Source organism: Trachypithecus francoisi, unplaced genomic scaffold (assembly GCF_009764315.1).
Source record: "Trachypithecus francoisi isolate TF-2019V2 unplaced genomic scaffold, Tfra_2.0 Contig00539, whole genome shotgun sequence".
In the NCBI taxonomy this organism is placed as follows: Eukaryota; Metazoa; Chordata; class Mammalia; order Primates; family Cercopithecidae; genus Trachypithecus; species Trachypithecus francoisi.
The window spans coordinates 44,537-59,207 of record NW_022680710.1 but is presented as its reverse complement, the minus strand read 5'-3'; the positions used below and the strand labels follow the sequence as shown (position 1 = coordinate 59,207).

The window sequence follows — 14,671 nt, the reverse complement described above, 5'->3', positions numbered from 1 at the left end:
TATAAAGACCTGAACAACACTATCAACAATTTGTCCAAATTGACATTTGTAAAGCACTTCTGCCAACAATAACAGAATACACATTCTTTTCAAGTGCACATGAAAGCTTCATCCAGATAAACTATATTTGGAGTCATAAAACAAACTTAACAAATATAAAAGAATTGAAATCATGCAATGTGTGTTTTTGATCATAACAGAATTAAATTAGACATCAATAATAGAAAAAAATATAGAAAAATCCCCAAATATTGGAAATTAAACAGCAAATTACTAAATGTTTGTTTTTTCCTTAAGTATCATGAAACACTAAAAACACATGATAAAGATTATGGTGTTTTAAAGGTATTGCTAGAATGTTATCAATAAATATCCAGAACAGATAATAAGTATTCCAGGTATATGAACTTAGGCATATTTATAGGGAGAAAATCAATTTTCTGCAATTAGCTAGAACTGACATTCATACTATTGTACACTATTACATCCATCTCTCAGTGCCCAAATTCTTGCTTCCATTTTGAAAACCAAAGCTGGTTTGGTGAGGGAAAATATTGTCTTCTGTTTACTCTCTTATAATGAAAATCTTTTTTCTCTTGTGTGGTAGCAAGAATTCTCCCTATATGATTGTGTGGAACTGTAGATCTTTAATAACATCTGTGATTTCTTTTAGCTAGTGAAACATGGTGTTATACTTTTATACTTTAGTTTGCAAAAAAGAGAGATTCCCTCATGGTACCTCAAGAAAAAAAAGACTCTGGTAAAGCTTCAGGTGAACTGAAAATGGAAAACTATCAGGTGCCAGGGAGCTTCAAGGAAGAGCTTTTCCCTTCATCTCCGCAATGAGCTACATGATTTCCCTCACAGCACCTTCACTTCCCTTCACTTATCTGCTCTGATTGCCACTTTACTAACTGGCCACCTCTGCCTAGTTATCATTTCTGTTTCTTTACAGGTCTGTTTTGAATATAACTTCAGCTTTCCATGGCTCTTTCAGCACTACCTCCTGGTGTCCTTTTCAATTCTTCCATTTCTATCTTACTCATTATTTTCAATTTTAGGTTTACAAGAATAAGAATGATTGATCTAGCTCATCTTTTCTGTCAGTTTGTCTTCAAGGTCTCTGCTGGCCTAAAGGTCGCCTATTCTTGAGTCAGGTGCCCTCTCTCATCCAAACATCAGTAACTGGATCATTTAGTCCAAAAGTTGGCCATTTTGGCAGAAATGGATAAACATTTTATCTCTTTGAAGAAGATATCCACATAATAAGTTTTCAAGGTTTGATCTTTCCTGTAAATACTGCATAGACTTTAGTTCTTGCAGGGGCCATTGAAAATAATATGCTAAGAATAGATAAGGCTCAAGGACAGTATCTCTAGCTAGTTGCACTTTCAATGAACTCCAGTAGTCAAGGACAGTATCTCTACTTGAACTTTTAATGAACTCTAGTAGGCGCCAAGAAGGCAGACAAAATAAGAAAGAACTTAGAAACAAGGAAATAAGCAGAAGGTTATATCTGGGTGCAGAAAGTTTGTTTTGCATTGTGTTATTTTTGCTGATGTGGGATTTATGGAGTATAAATAAAGTGAGGTGGAGGCTCTAGGCATGGCCGCCATGTTCTCTGTTTGTCTTTGTCTCTTGTGTCTGTTCATTCTCCACCACCCCCGGCACAGTCCCCAATAAGTGGCGCAGCGAGCAGGGTGCACAGGGTGAGTAGTGGGGAACAAGAAGGGGAACCCCCAGGAGCAGGTAAAACCCGGGAATTGTTAAGGGGAACCTTCTTAAGCTTTCATTATGGGGAATTCCAGTTCCTTGGCCTCAGAATGTTTAAGATTATTACAAGGGCTTTTACTTTCGATTGGGGTTGATACAAAAGAGAGAACTTTGCGGAAATTGTTTGCTCATGTGGAACAACATTGCTCTTGGTTTCAATATCAAACTGAAGTACAATTAAATAAGCGAGAGTGGCAACAGGTTGTTAAGACCCTTCGTCAAGCTCATCAGCGCGGCGATGTAATGTCAGCACCTTTGTGGGCCCTTTGTGCCTCTATTACTCAGGCTTTGGAGCTCTTAGAGACAGACTCTGAAAAGGGGGAAGGCGGGGATGAGGAGTCTTTGAAGTCTCTGATAGCCATTTCCCCTCCTTTAGATAATTCTGTAACTGAAGGAGAAGGTCCTTTGTGTGATAATGTGTCTCATGAAAAGGAATCAGAAATTCAAAAGGAGCTTCAGCCGATTGTTCAATTGTTACAACAAATTTTACAATTGCAGTTATCTCCCCCTCAACCTTCTCCTCCACCCACTCCTGTTTTTACTTTTCCCGTGGTTCATCCACCCCCATCAGTACCTAAGGCGGAGGAGGTGGATAGTTTTCCACCACCACCGCCGCCGGTGGAAGTGCTGCCTCATTCAGGCACGGTTTTTGCTGTTCCCACTTCTACTGCTAAAGCTGTAATTAAGGTATTGGATTCTCAAGAGGATGAGGATCCTCTACAATTGTTCCCCATTATTAGGCAACCTTTTGGTCCTAATGACCAATTTCCTCAAGGGGGTATAAATGTGTAGTATAATGTTCTTCCATTTAAATTTCTTAAAGAAATGAAGGCAGCTGTTGCTAATTATGGCCCTCAATCTCCTTTTGTCATGGGGCTTCTAGATTCTTTCTCCTCTGAGAATTTGTTTTTGCCTCTTGATTGGGAGACTTTGGGGAAGGCTGTTTTGGACCGCTCTCAATGGCTTCAGCTACGCAGTTGGTGGCTGGAAGATGCCAAAGAGCAGGCCCGCCACAATGCCGCTAGAAATCCTCCAGGACCTACAGAGGAGCAATTAACAGGCACTGGTCAGTTTGCTACCATAGCGGCTCAATCTGGACTTGAGGACGTGGCATTATCACAAGTTAAAGCACTTTTTTTTAAAGGCTTGGTGTAAAGTAGAACCATCAGGAAAAACTGCCGTGTCTTTTGTTAAGATTTTGCAGGGTGCAAATGAACCTTATCCTGACTTTGTGGCTCGGCTCCAAGATGCTGTAATAAAGACTGTGGGTAGTGGGGCTGCAAGCCAAATACTGGTAACCACACTAGCTTTTGAGAATGCTAATCAGGAATGTCAGAGGTTGTTGCATCCTCTAAAGGCTGCTGGAAACTTACAAATAGAAGATTTTATTAGAGCCTGTGCAGGAGTGGGAGGGGCTGCCTACAACACTCAGTTGTTTGCTGGAGCTTTATCTAAGGCATTCATGGGAAAAAAGGGAGTTTGCTTCCAATGTGGAAAGACCAGTCATTTTAAAAAGGAGTGCCATAAGTTATCTAATAGGAGTGACTCCTCCAAAGTAGAATTTAAAAAGCTTCCTACTGAGCCCTGTTGTCGTTGCGGCAAAGGGCGACACCGGACTAATGAATGTCACTCTAAAGTGGACAAAAACGGTAGTTCTCTCACCTCCAGATTGGGAAACTTGTAGAGGGACCATTCAGCTTGGGGCCCCAACAACAATACAAGCCCTCTTCATTTGCAATTTCCAGTCAGCTCAGGGGTCCAGCATCAGCAGGCCAGTCAGCCAATGTTAACCCCCAATTTTCATTAGCTCAACTTTTCTCTGCTACTTCCTGTAGCGCCACTGCTGATGTGGCGATTTTACCGGCTGTTGAACTCACCCCAGAAATGGGAGTTGTTAAATTGGCTACAGGTGTTTTTGGGCCATTACCTCCACATACTGTTGGATTGCTTATAGGACGCAGTAGTAGCATTTTACAGGGTTTACAAGTTCATTTGGGTGTTATAGATTCTGATTATAAAGGGGAAATTCAAATTATGGCTCAGGCTCATAAACCTATATCCCTGAAAGAGGGGCACCGAATTGCACAACTCCTTGTACTACCCTATTTTCAGTTTCCTTCACGGAGTCAAGAAAGAACCGGAGGTTTTGGAAGCACGGGTAAACATATTTTTTGGGAAACTTTAGTAACTCAACAAAAACCCTTGTTTCCCCTCAAAGTAGAGGGACAAATTTTTCAGGGCTTGGTCGACACTGGAGCTGACGTTTCCATTATTGCCTCTGATCAATGACCTTTGCAGTGGCCTAAACAGCCTGTTGCTGTTTCTCTTACAGGATTAGGTTCCGCCTCTGAGGTGTATCAAAGTTCTCAATCCTTAAATTGCCGAGGGCTGGATGGCCAAGTGGTCCAAGTTCAGTTTTATATTGTTCCTATTGCCCTAAATTTATGGGGGCGAGATTTATTGCAACAATTTGGAGCTTTTGTTTCTAATCCTCATGTCTCTAATTCTGCCAAGAATATGATGTTCCGCATGGGCTACAATCCCCTTGAAAAATCTTTAAACATGTAGCCACTGTTCAGCAGCCTCAAGCCCTTCCCTTGACATGGAAAACTAATATTCCTGTATGGGTTGAACAGTGGCCTTTAACACGTGAGAAGCTTGAGGCTTTGGAAAACTTAGTTCAGGAACAATTATCCCTAGGTCATATAGAACCTAGTACTTCTCCATGGAATTCCCCTGTCTTTGTGATTAAGAAAAAAAATGGTAAATGGAGACTATTGACAGATCTTCGTGCCATTAATGCATGTATTCAACCCATGGGATCCTTACAACCTGGCCTTTCTAACCCTTCTATGATTCCTCAAGATTGGTTACTTATGGTTATTGATTTAAAAGATTGTTTTTTTTCTATTCCTTTGCATCAAAAGGATTGTGAGCGTTTTGCCTTCTCTGTCCCTATTTTTAAAATTCTCAGCCACTTTCTCGATATCAGTGGAAGGTTTTACCTCAAGGTATGTTAAACAGCCCTACCTTGTGTCAAGAATTTGTCCATCGGGCTCTGAATCCTGTTCGAAAATGTCATCCTTCTGTTCTTTTATATCATTATATGGATGACATTCTTCTTGCTGCACCCACCAAAAAAGAGCAGCAAGATGCTTTTACATCCTTACGAACGCAGCTCTCTTTATACTCACTTAATATTGCCCCAGAAAAAATTCAAATAGATTTTCCTATTCAATATTTAGGTTATACCTTGGGAGTGCGAAATATTCGACCCCAAAAGATTCAAATTCGACGCAATCATTTAAAAACATTAAATGACTTTCAAAAGCTTTTAGGAGATATTAATTGGATGCGTCCTGTTTTAGGAATACCAACGTATCAGTTACAACATCTTTTTTCTATTCTAGAAGGAGACAGTCACTTGGACAGCTCACGTCATTTAACTCCTTTGGCTTTACAGGAACTCCAGCTTGTAGAAGAACAACTTCAAAAGGCCCATCTACATTATATTCTTCCTGACGTTCCCCTTTCCTTTTGTTTATTTCATACTTTACATTCTCCTACAGGTATGATTCATCAAACAAATCGGCCGTTAGAATGGATTTTTTTATCCAACAAAACATCTAAACGCTTGACTACTTATATCGATCGTTTGGCTGAATTGATCATCAAAGGACGGCATCGCTGTCGACAACTCTGGGGAGGAGATCCTTCCTTCATTATCTCTCAATTCACTCATAGTCAGATTACTTATCTTCTTGCCACTTCTGATTCTTGGCAAGTTGCTTGTGCCTCATTTGTCGGACAATTTTCTACCCAATATCCTAAGTCTCCGATCTTTTCATTTTTTAGACAGCATTCTGTGTTGCCTTTCTCACCAATATCTTTATTTCCTGTTCAAGGCCCTACCTTTTTTACTGATGCTAGTAGCAATGGTAAAGCTGGATATTGGAGTGTTCATCAATCTCGAGTTACAGTTTATCCTTATCCCTCGGTGCAACAGGGAGAACTGTTTGCTATTCTCATGGTCTTACTTGATTTCCCTTCCACCAGTTGTACCATTGTTAGTGATTCTCAATACACCGTGTATGTTACTGCTTATATTTCTCAAGCCACTCTACCTCTTTGTGCTACTTATTCTCTTCAAAAACTCTTTTCTTTGTTGTCTTCTACTTTGAGCCAACGTCAAGCTCCTTTATTCATCACTCATCTTCGTTCTCATTCTCAACTTCCTGGACCGTTAGTTCATGGTAATGCTCAGATTGATTCGCTTTTAATCGGCCACCTACAGGCTGCAGAACAAGAACATGCTCTACATCACACTAATAGTTCTGGCCTTCAACGACGATTTCATTTAACTCGTAAACAAGCTCGTTCTCTTATTCGAGCTTGTCCTTCTTGTGCTCCTTTGAGCATTCCATCTTTCCATCCTGGGGTTAATCCGCGAGGTACTCAAGTTAATCAGATTTGGCAAATGGATGTCACACACATCCCTTCTTTTGGACGATTAAAGTATGTTCATCATACCATTGATACTTTCTCTCATTTTCAATCAGCCTTTGCCATCTGAAAAAGCTGATTCTGTTATTACTCATCTCTTAGCTTGTTTCACCATCATGGGCATTCCTCTAATACTTAAAACTGATAATGCCCCTGCCTATGTTTCTTGTAAGTTACAAGTTTTCTTACAGCAATACAATATTCAACATCTCACCAGTATCCCGGGCAACAGTCAAGGTCAAGCCATCATTGAGCACGCAAATTTAACCTTAAAAACTCAACTGCTAAAATAAAAAGGGGGAAATGAGTCCCCCAGAAATCAGATTTTAAAGGTTTTGTTTACCTTAAATTTTTTGAATCAATGGAGACAATTGCAGGACTCCGCTGCCGTAACTCATCTTTCCTCACCTCCCTCGGCGATAGTCCCCGCCGACAATTTAAAGGTTTAGTATCCTAATGAAGAAGGTAAGTATGCTCAGGGGCAAGTTCTAAAACAGGGACGGGGCTATGCTCTTGTCCTTACAGGGAGCAGACCTGAGTGGTTTCCTACAAGGCGATTGAAACCCTGTTGAAAAGAAAACTGGACTCAGCATGCATGTCTTCCTTTGTTGGATGTGCCTCAGCGGGGGACTTATTTCCCTTAGTGAGGCTTTGTATGAATATTGGACTTATATTCCCTTTCCACCCTTGTATCAGGGAGTCGCCTGGGGGGAGGCAGAAGTTAAGGTTTTCACCAATGACACTACTTGGATGCCGTCCCCCTATATGGACAAGGACAACATAGAATAGGAAACGGGAATAATAAACAGCACATACCAATTTGGAGTGGAAGGACTTCTGATTTGCATGGGAAATAGTCCTCATTGTCTCCAGAAATCGCATGAAGCTTGGGCTGTTCGCTATAATCAGCCATGTGGCTGCCAATACTGTTATTATTATAACTAAAAGTTTTCATTATAATCATACTGTATATATTAATGAGACTATTCCTAGTTCCTTACCTTTTTGTCCTATTCCAGAGGTTTCCCCTAATATTGAGGTATTGGAGTGGCAACATTGTCGGGGAACTAAGCCCCGGATTTTATTAGAATATAATGGGCTGCAAGTAATTGATTGGAATGTGCACGGTGATTTTCAAACAAAATTTAGTCACATACCTTTGAAATGGCACCGGGTAAATAAAAGTATTGCTGCTGACGGTAATGAAACTTTGGTATGGCGTGAAGGAGGCTTGTCACCACCTATGCCTCATCTTAGATACTCTTTACAGGTACAAAGTCATCTTTGGAAGTTATTAGCTGCAGGTGATGCCATTAGTACTTTTGTGGGGAATATGTCCCTTAATCTTTCTAACCCGAATAACCCCTTTCATATTCAATTACATCGGAATATCTCCCGATATATTATTGGTTGTGTCCGAAAGCCTTACCTATTGTTAGTGGGGAATTTAACATGGGATAATGATATGGGAATTGTTAATTGTACAGATACGTGTACATTTCTGTCTTGCCTCAATCATTCCTGGTGGCACAACTTTACTGGGGATATTTATATCCTCAGGGCTCGTAAGGAAATTTGGCTACCTGTCAACCTTACGCGACCGTGGGGGGCATCACCTCTTGAAACTTATATTTGGACTTCCCTCCAGCGGACCCGTCGTGCCCTTGGACTTATAGTCGCCTCAGTAATGGGCCTTGTCACCATCGCCTCCACTGCAGCCGTGGCAGGACTCGCTCTACATCAAAGCATACAAAATGCTGAATTTGTGCAGCAATGGCATGAGCAATCTCATCGGTTGTGGCTTCAATAACGGAACATTGACTCTCAACTCGCTGAAAGATTGGACAACGTGGAGCAAGCCTTAACGTGGCTTGGAGGTCAGCTCACTGTCCTCAGTACTCGAATAACATTGCAATGTGATTGGAACTCCACTCAATTTTGCATAACACCTGTGCCTTTTAATGTTTCTCAGAATTGGACCAAAATCCGAAGATTATTAATAGGCCATAAAAATATTAGTTTGGACATCCAAGAACTCACTCAAAACATTTCTGAAGCATTTCGACAACAATTCCATGTATTGTCCGGGGCCTCTACCTTGCAGGAGCTGGGTCAAAGTTTTGCTGCCCTTAACCCATGGACCCAGACGAAAACATGGATTTCTACCATCTCTGGAAGTATCTTGCTTTGGGCGCTCAGATTGGGTTTACTTTTCATGGTGATCCGATGCTCTGTCTGTCGCATCCAAAAACAAAGGAAAACAGGAACAAGTATGGGCTACCTTTCTAGGATTGAGGCAAAACAAAAAGGGGGAAATGCAGGGGCCATTGAAAATAATATGCTAAGAATAGATAAGGCTCAAGGGCAGTATCTCTAGCTAGTTGCACTTTCAATGAACTCTAGTAGTCAAGGACAGTCTCTAGTTGAACTTTTAATGAACTCTAGTAGGCGCCAAGAAGGCAGACAAAATAAGAAAGAACTTAGAAACAAGGAACTAAGCAGAAGGTTATATCTGGGTGCAGAAAGTTTGTTTTGCATTGTGTTATTTTTGCTGACGTGGGATTTATGGAGTATAAATAAAGTGAGGCGGAGGCTCTAGGCATGGCCGCCATGTTCTCTGTTTGTCTTTGTCTCTTGTGTCTGTTCATTCTCCACCACCCCCGGCATGGTCCCCAATAGTTCTGATTTTAGTATGTTATCTTATAAATAAATTTCTGTCTTTTATAAATTAATTTTTGGTATTTAGAAATACATATTTTGAACTGAAGTCAATTTTATGGTATTTCCTAGCTTATTATCTTCCTCATCTAGAAATAGAAAACACAAATAATCTTTAGTTGAAATATAAACATTTCAGTTTTAGTGAAGTGTACCATTACCAACTTGTAATGGTATTACAAGTCATCACTCTGTAGACACGAGAGTGAACTAAAATGCTCCACAGTCTAGGTAAACTGCAGGAAGTAGGCTTAAGGTTATTTAACTTCCAAATCCCAGATCTTTGCTCTGATGGTCACTTCAAATTCTACAATTTCAAACACCTTTGAAGGCATTCAGTTAAGGCCTCTGGCCTCTTGATGGCCCTCTATCTTTTGGGAATGCTTTAAAGTCCATTTCATGAGGGAAAGTTGAAGCCAGAGAGCTTTCTGGGATAGCGCAGGTTACCCTGTATCTTTGCTCAAGGAGTTCTTTCTGTAGCTTCCTAGAGTATACCAGAATTAAAACTTTCTCTCCTTTGATGAATCTCCCCAAAGCAAGGAGTAATATCTGTATTACTTTTGTCCACACGTGAGGGCACTTGATTTTATTTCAAGCCCTGGATTTTAGACATACCTTAGCATTCTGTGAGTTGTACTTAAAATCCCAAACACTTCCTAGGAATACAACCATTATCTCCTAAATTCTGTCCTCACCTACAACACAGTCCTTTTGACTTTCAAGAACTATCCACAATCAGGCTCAGATATGCTTTTCCTTTGTTATGTAATCAGATGAATCTGAAAGTGGAAAGTTATATCTATTAAAGTGAGGAGATGGGTAGAGGAAGGTGGAAATGAAGAAAAAGAACAAATCTGAAAGGAATCAGAGAAACTATTCTGATACTATTGTTTAGATTTCTAAAGGAAATGGAAAGATGTTTGGCAATGAGAGAAATCAGTTATGATTTTTAGAAGATGGTTGTTTTCTTCAGCATTTAAAAATGTTTTTACTTTGTTTTAATTTTCAAGATGATTATAGAGCTTATGACCTTCATAAAAGTGAACTTTATAAGCCAGAACAAACTTTCCACCCCCCTACTGTGAAATTTGGAAATTCAACTACATTTCAGGATGACTTTGTTCCTCAGGAGACAAAACCTAGGCAAATCTTTAAACCCTCCTCTGTGGTCAAACGTTCTACAGCCCCTTTTAATGGCATTACAAGTCATCGCCTTGATTATATACCTTATCAGCTTGAACTCAAGTTTGAAAGGCCAAAAGAAGTTTGCAAACCAACTGACCAACGCTTTAAGGATCTCACAACTCACCGGTATGACTTTCAGGGTCTTATTGGTGAAACTGCAAAAATCTGCAGACCTGTACACACCAGAGTGACCCAGAGTGCTCGGTTTGAAGGAAGTACTGAATTCTGTGAATGTTTTCAACCATGGGAAATCCCACCACCTGAGATCAAGAAAGTACCAGAGTATGTGCCTCCTACAGGTAGCATGCTATTAAACAGAACAAGCCATCTTGACTACGTTCCATATCAGGCCAACCGTGTAGTTTCCATCAGGCCAGATTCTCATAGAAGAAGTAACAATTTTCCTTTCCAAGGAAAAAGCACTATGAAGGAAGATTTTCCAGCATGGGAAAATTGTCGTCAAGGACTTATTAAGAAGCAGGAGCAGATTCCCAACCCATATGGAAAATTTGATGGTTTGAGCACTTTCAGCTCTCACTTTCAGCCCACACAAATTGATTCCAACAGAGAGTTGCAAACCTTTAAATATTGCTTTTAAGAGTTCTGTTCCATTTGATGATGTGACCATGTACTCTGTAGAGTACACACCAAAAAAACAGGAAATTTGCCCAGCAAGTTACTCATCTCCTCCAGGTTATATTTTTGGAAATGCCAATACCCAAGGTCATAAATTCTTTCACAAGATTTCTCCCACAGTGAAGGCCTTCTAATAACCAAAATATGCTTAAAAGGAAGCTACTAGCAAGTAATTGTTTTTCCAAGAGAAAACTCCGTTTTTGGAGTGAAAAAAAAATTATGATATAATAAATCATTTTTTATATTTTTAAACAAGAAAATTGGAAAATGTATTATAAAAACTCAGAATCTTGAAACCATTTTGTATTGATATTTTAATCAAGATCGTTCTTTAATATGCATTTCAGAAGGTTCAATAATATACATTCCCATGTGAACTCTTTTAATATTCAACATATTGCTTAGTAACTTGTCCCCAGTCTATTATCATTTGTAATTCTGTTTATAATTATGGCAATTTTATGGTTATTCACATACCAGTTGTCATTTATCAAGCACATCAGGATTATCTAGAACATTGAAAATGATACATGGATTCCTTTTCCAAGATAATAGGATTCATTTTACTCAGACTTCCGTGCATCTACATAGCATCTATTGAGTCAAGTTTTGGTTGGTGGTATACAGACTGCTGCACTGCTCCTCACCATGTTCAGGTTAGCAAGAGGCACTGTGGTGTGGCAAGGAAAGGCTCTGTGTGCTGGGAATCAAAGGACTTGAGTTCAAGTTCTAACTAATTATCATTATTTATAGAGACAGGGTCTCACTGTCACCCATGCTGGAGTCCAGTGACGTGATGCTTACTGCAGCCTCAGCCTCCTGAGCTCAAGTGATCCTCCTACCTCAGCCTCCCAAGTAGCTGGGACTACAAGGGTGTGTCACCACATCTGGCTATTTTTTTAAAAATATACTTTGTAGAGACAGGTTCTTGCTATATTGGCCAGGCTGTTCAATATATTGGCCAGGCTGCTCTTGAGTCCCGCCTTGGCTTCCCAAAGCACTGGGATTACAGGCATGAGCTGCTATACCCAGCCTGAGTTCAAGTTCTAATAATATAGATTTCTATTTGTATTACCTTAGACAGTGACTCATATCTCTGAGCCTCAGTGTCTTTATTTGTAAAATGATGTCTGTTCTCAAAAAGAGTTTGTTTTGAGCATCAGACTATATGGTACATTTTAGTCCTTAAAGTACAAGTATAAATGTAGAGGATTGTTAAAAAAAATCACTCAATCTCTTTTTGTACTTTTTTTCTCCTTTTCAAATGAGGAAAATTACTTACTCAATCCTCATTTTCTGGCATGTAGCAAGGATTGTAAAATAACCTAATTTGCTTTGAGCTTCTGAGTAGTATGTGCTTCTGAGAGGAGTCTTGTCCTTTAAAACTTCATGAGCACCTGAGAAATTGTTAACAGAGAATGGAAAGCTCAGAATGGGTTAAATACAGTGGTTTGAGTAACAGTATTGCAGAAAGGAAAAAGTATTTGCTAGGGTAGTTTTAGGAAGTTTTAGGAAGACTGACAGCTCTGAAGAAATCTTTAGGGTAAACATAGGTAATTTTGAACCTAATTGCCATGCCAAGTCACTGTTGAGAGGCAGAACCAGCCCCCGCAGGGGGCATAATCACCTGGTTCACCTCTTCCAGTGTGAAGATAAGTGCTAAGGAAAGGAATGATGCCAGGAAATATAGTAGAAACACTCTATTGCATTTAGAAATGCTGAAAATTTCCTAATGAATTAAACTCTTATTGGGTGGTTTCTTTTTTAAGAAAAATAAATGATTACATTATGAGAGAATATGATTTATTTTATCATAAAGTGAATTTTAGTCTTTCATGGCTTCAAAATTATTTCAAAATATACTTTATTGAAAATTATCAATATTTGGTTATTTTAATTGTTCAAAAGTAATTTGTTCTCATTTACATTTGTTAGTAAAAGTATGGTGTGTGAAACTTTATATTTCTATACAACATTAATAAAATCAATAAAAGGAATGGATTTTCAAGAAATCATTTCTGTTCCTAATTTTTTTTAAAGAGAGCATTTTAATAAAGTCCTGTCTAGGTTAACATAAGTAGATGTTCTCACTTTTTACATATGAAACAATAATGTATAATCAGAATTAAAAATAAGGGAGCACTACAGCACTCTGTCATCCCGTCCCATATTCCAATGCTGGATATTCAAATCCCTCTGTAATTAATGGGGGTGGTCTTCTCCCAGGACAAAGGTCACCCTTAATAAGACATCTACTAGAGTTTCCAGACGCAATTTGCCATGGGATAAGGATTGAAGATGAATAATGGTGTTTCCCCATAATCTAGGACTCAGTAAACAGGTGTGAAAATAGAGATTGAAACAGAACAATGTAAGACATTCAGCCTAGGAGTTCAGGAAAGTCTTCGTATGGAGAGGATAGACAGGTGAGCTGAGTCTTGGAAGATAAGCAGGAAATTGCCAAGAAAAACGAGAAGGTGGGAACAGCATAAAAATAGGTACAGAGGGACTCTCTATCTCTGTGAAAGAGTTAAAGGAACTTCCAAGCTTTGTTGGTGGACAGCTAGCAATCCCTGATTCATTCTCCTCTTAGGCCTTCTTGAAATGCTATGCGAGAACTCACACAAAAAAACATTTTAGCAGGGCTGGAAACTACTAATATTACTTAGCAAACGGCCAGATTCTAGAAGGAATTTCCACTATGCCAAACTTGGATAAATCTAATGAAGGAAGGAGGAAAATACAGAGAGAAAAGTTGGTAGATTTCTACCCCAGTCCCATCCCATTTCCACCCTATCTCTCTGGAAAAACTTGTTGTGTAAAATAGGACCAGAGACGTATTAGAAATAAAGGCTGTACAGAAATAAAAACTGTACAGACAATAGAAGGAGTGAACCCTAATGTAAACTATGGACTTTGAGTGATAATGTGTCCATGTAAGTTCCTCAACTATAACAAACATACCACTCTAGCTGGGGGTGTTGATAGTGGGGGAGGCTGTGCATATGTGGGGGGAGGGGCATACGGGAACTCTGTATTTTCCACTGTGTTTTGCTGTGAATCTAAAACTGCTCTAAAAATATAAAGTCTAGGCCAGGCGCAGTGGTTCACGCCTGTAATACCAGCACTTTGGGAGGCTGAGGCGGGTGGATCACAAGGTCAGCAGATCGAGACCATCCTGGCCAACATAGTGAAATCCCGTGTCTACTAAAAACACAAAAACATTAGCCAGGCGTGGTGGCAGGTGCCTGTAGTCCCAGCTACTCAGGAGGCTGAGGAAGAATGGTGTGATCCCGGGAGGCTGAGCTTGCAGTGAGCCAAGATCGCGCCACTGCACTCCAGCCTGGGCAACACAGCGAGACTCCGTCTCAAAATAAATAAATAAATAAATAAAATAAAGTCTATTTTGAAAGTTTTCTTAAAAGCCCTTCAAGACAGGAGGGAGGTGTTCACTCAGAGGCTGGGAAACCCACATCCCAGCTTCTGAATATCTCACATTTGCAGGCTTGATTTTATACAAAACTATAAGGCCTTTTCTGAGAATCGCTGTGTGAGAGGATCCTCATGATACTCAGGAAGCGGAGGGGAGACCTCTGGAAGCTCAGGAGTCGAGGAAAGTGAACCTTGTAATCATGAGTTAGTAACTTCAAAAAGGCTGTTTAAAAACATGCTCATAACATGCTTTTGAAAGGGTTGCGGTGTGCAGTAAAACATCAGGACTCCTTCATTTTGTTAAGGCTTTTGCTTTCTTTCCTTTGTTATTCAATGCTCTTTTGCATGCAACTGCAGATTTTCATCCTGTATCACAGACACAGGGCTTTTATCCATACTATCCCTCCCCAGCCTTCTCATAAAC

General features: G+C 39.8%; 1 pseudogene; it reads left to right on the top strand.

The window, feature by feature from the left end:
* LOC117085306 overlaps nucleotides 1–12,803 on the top strand; it is a 32,665-nt pseudogene extending 19,862 nt beyond the window's left edge.
* Nucleotides 12,804–14,671: the final 1,868 nt, after the last annotated feature.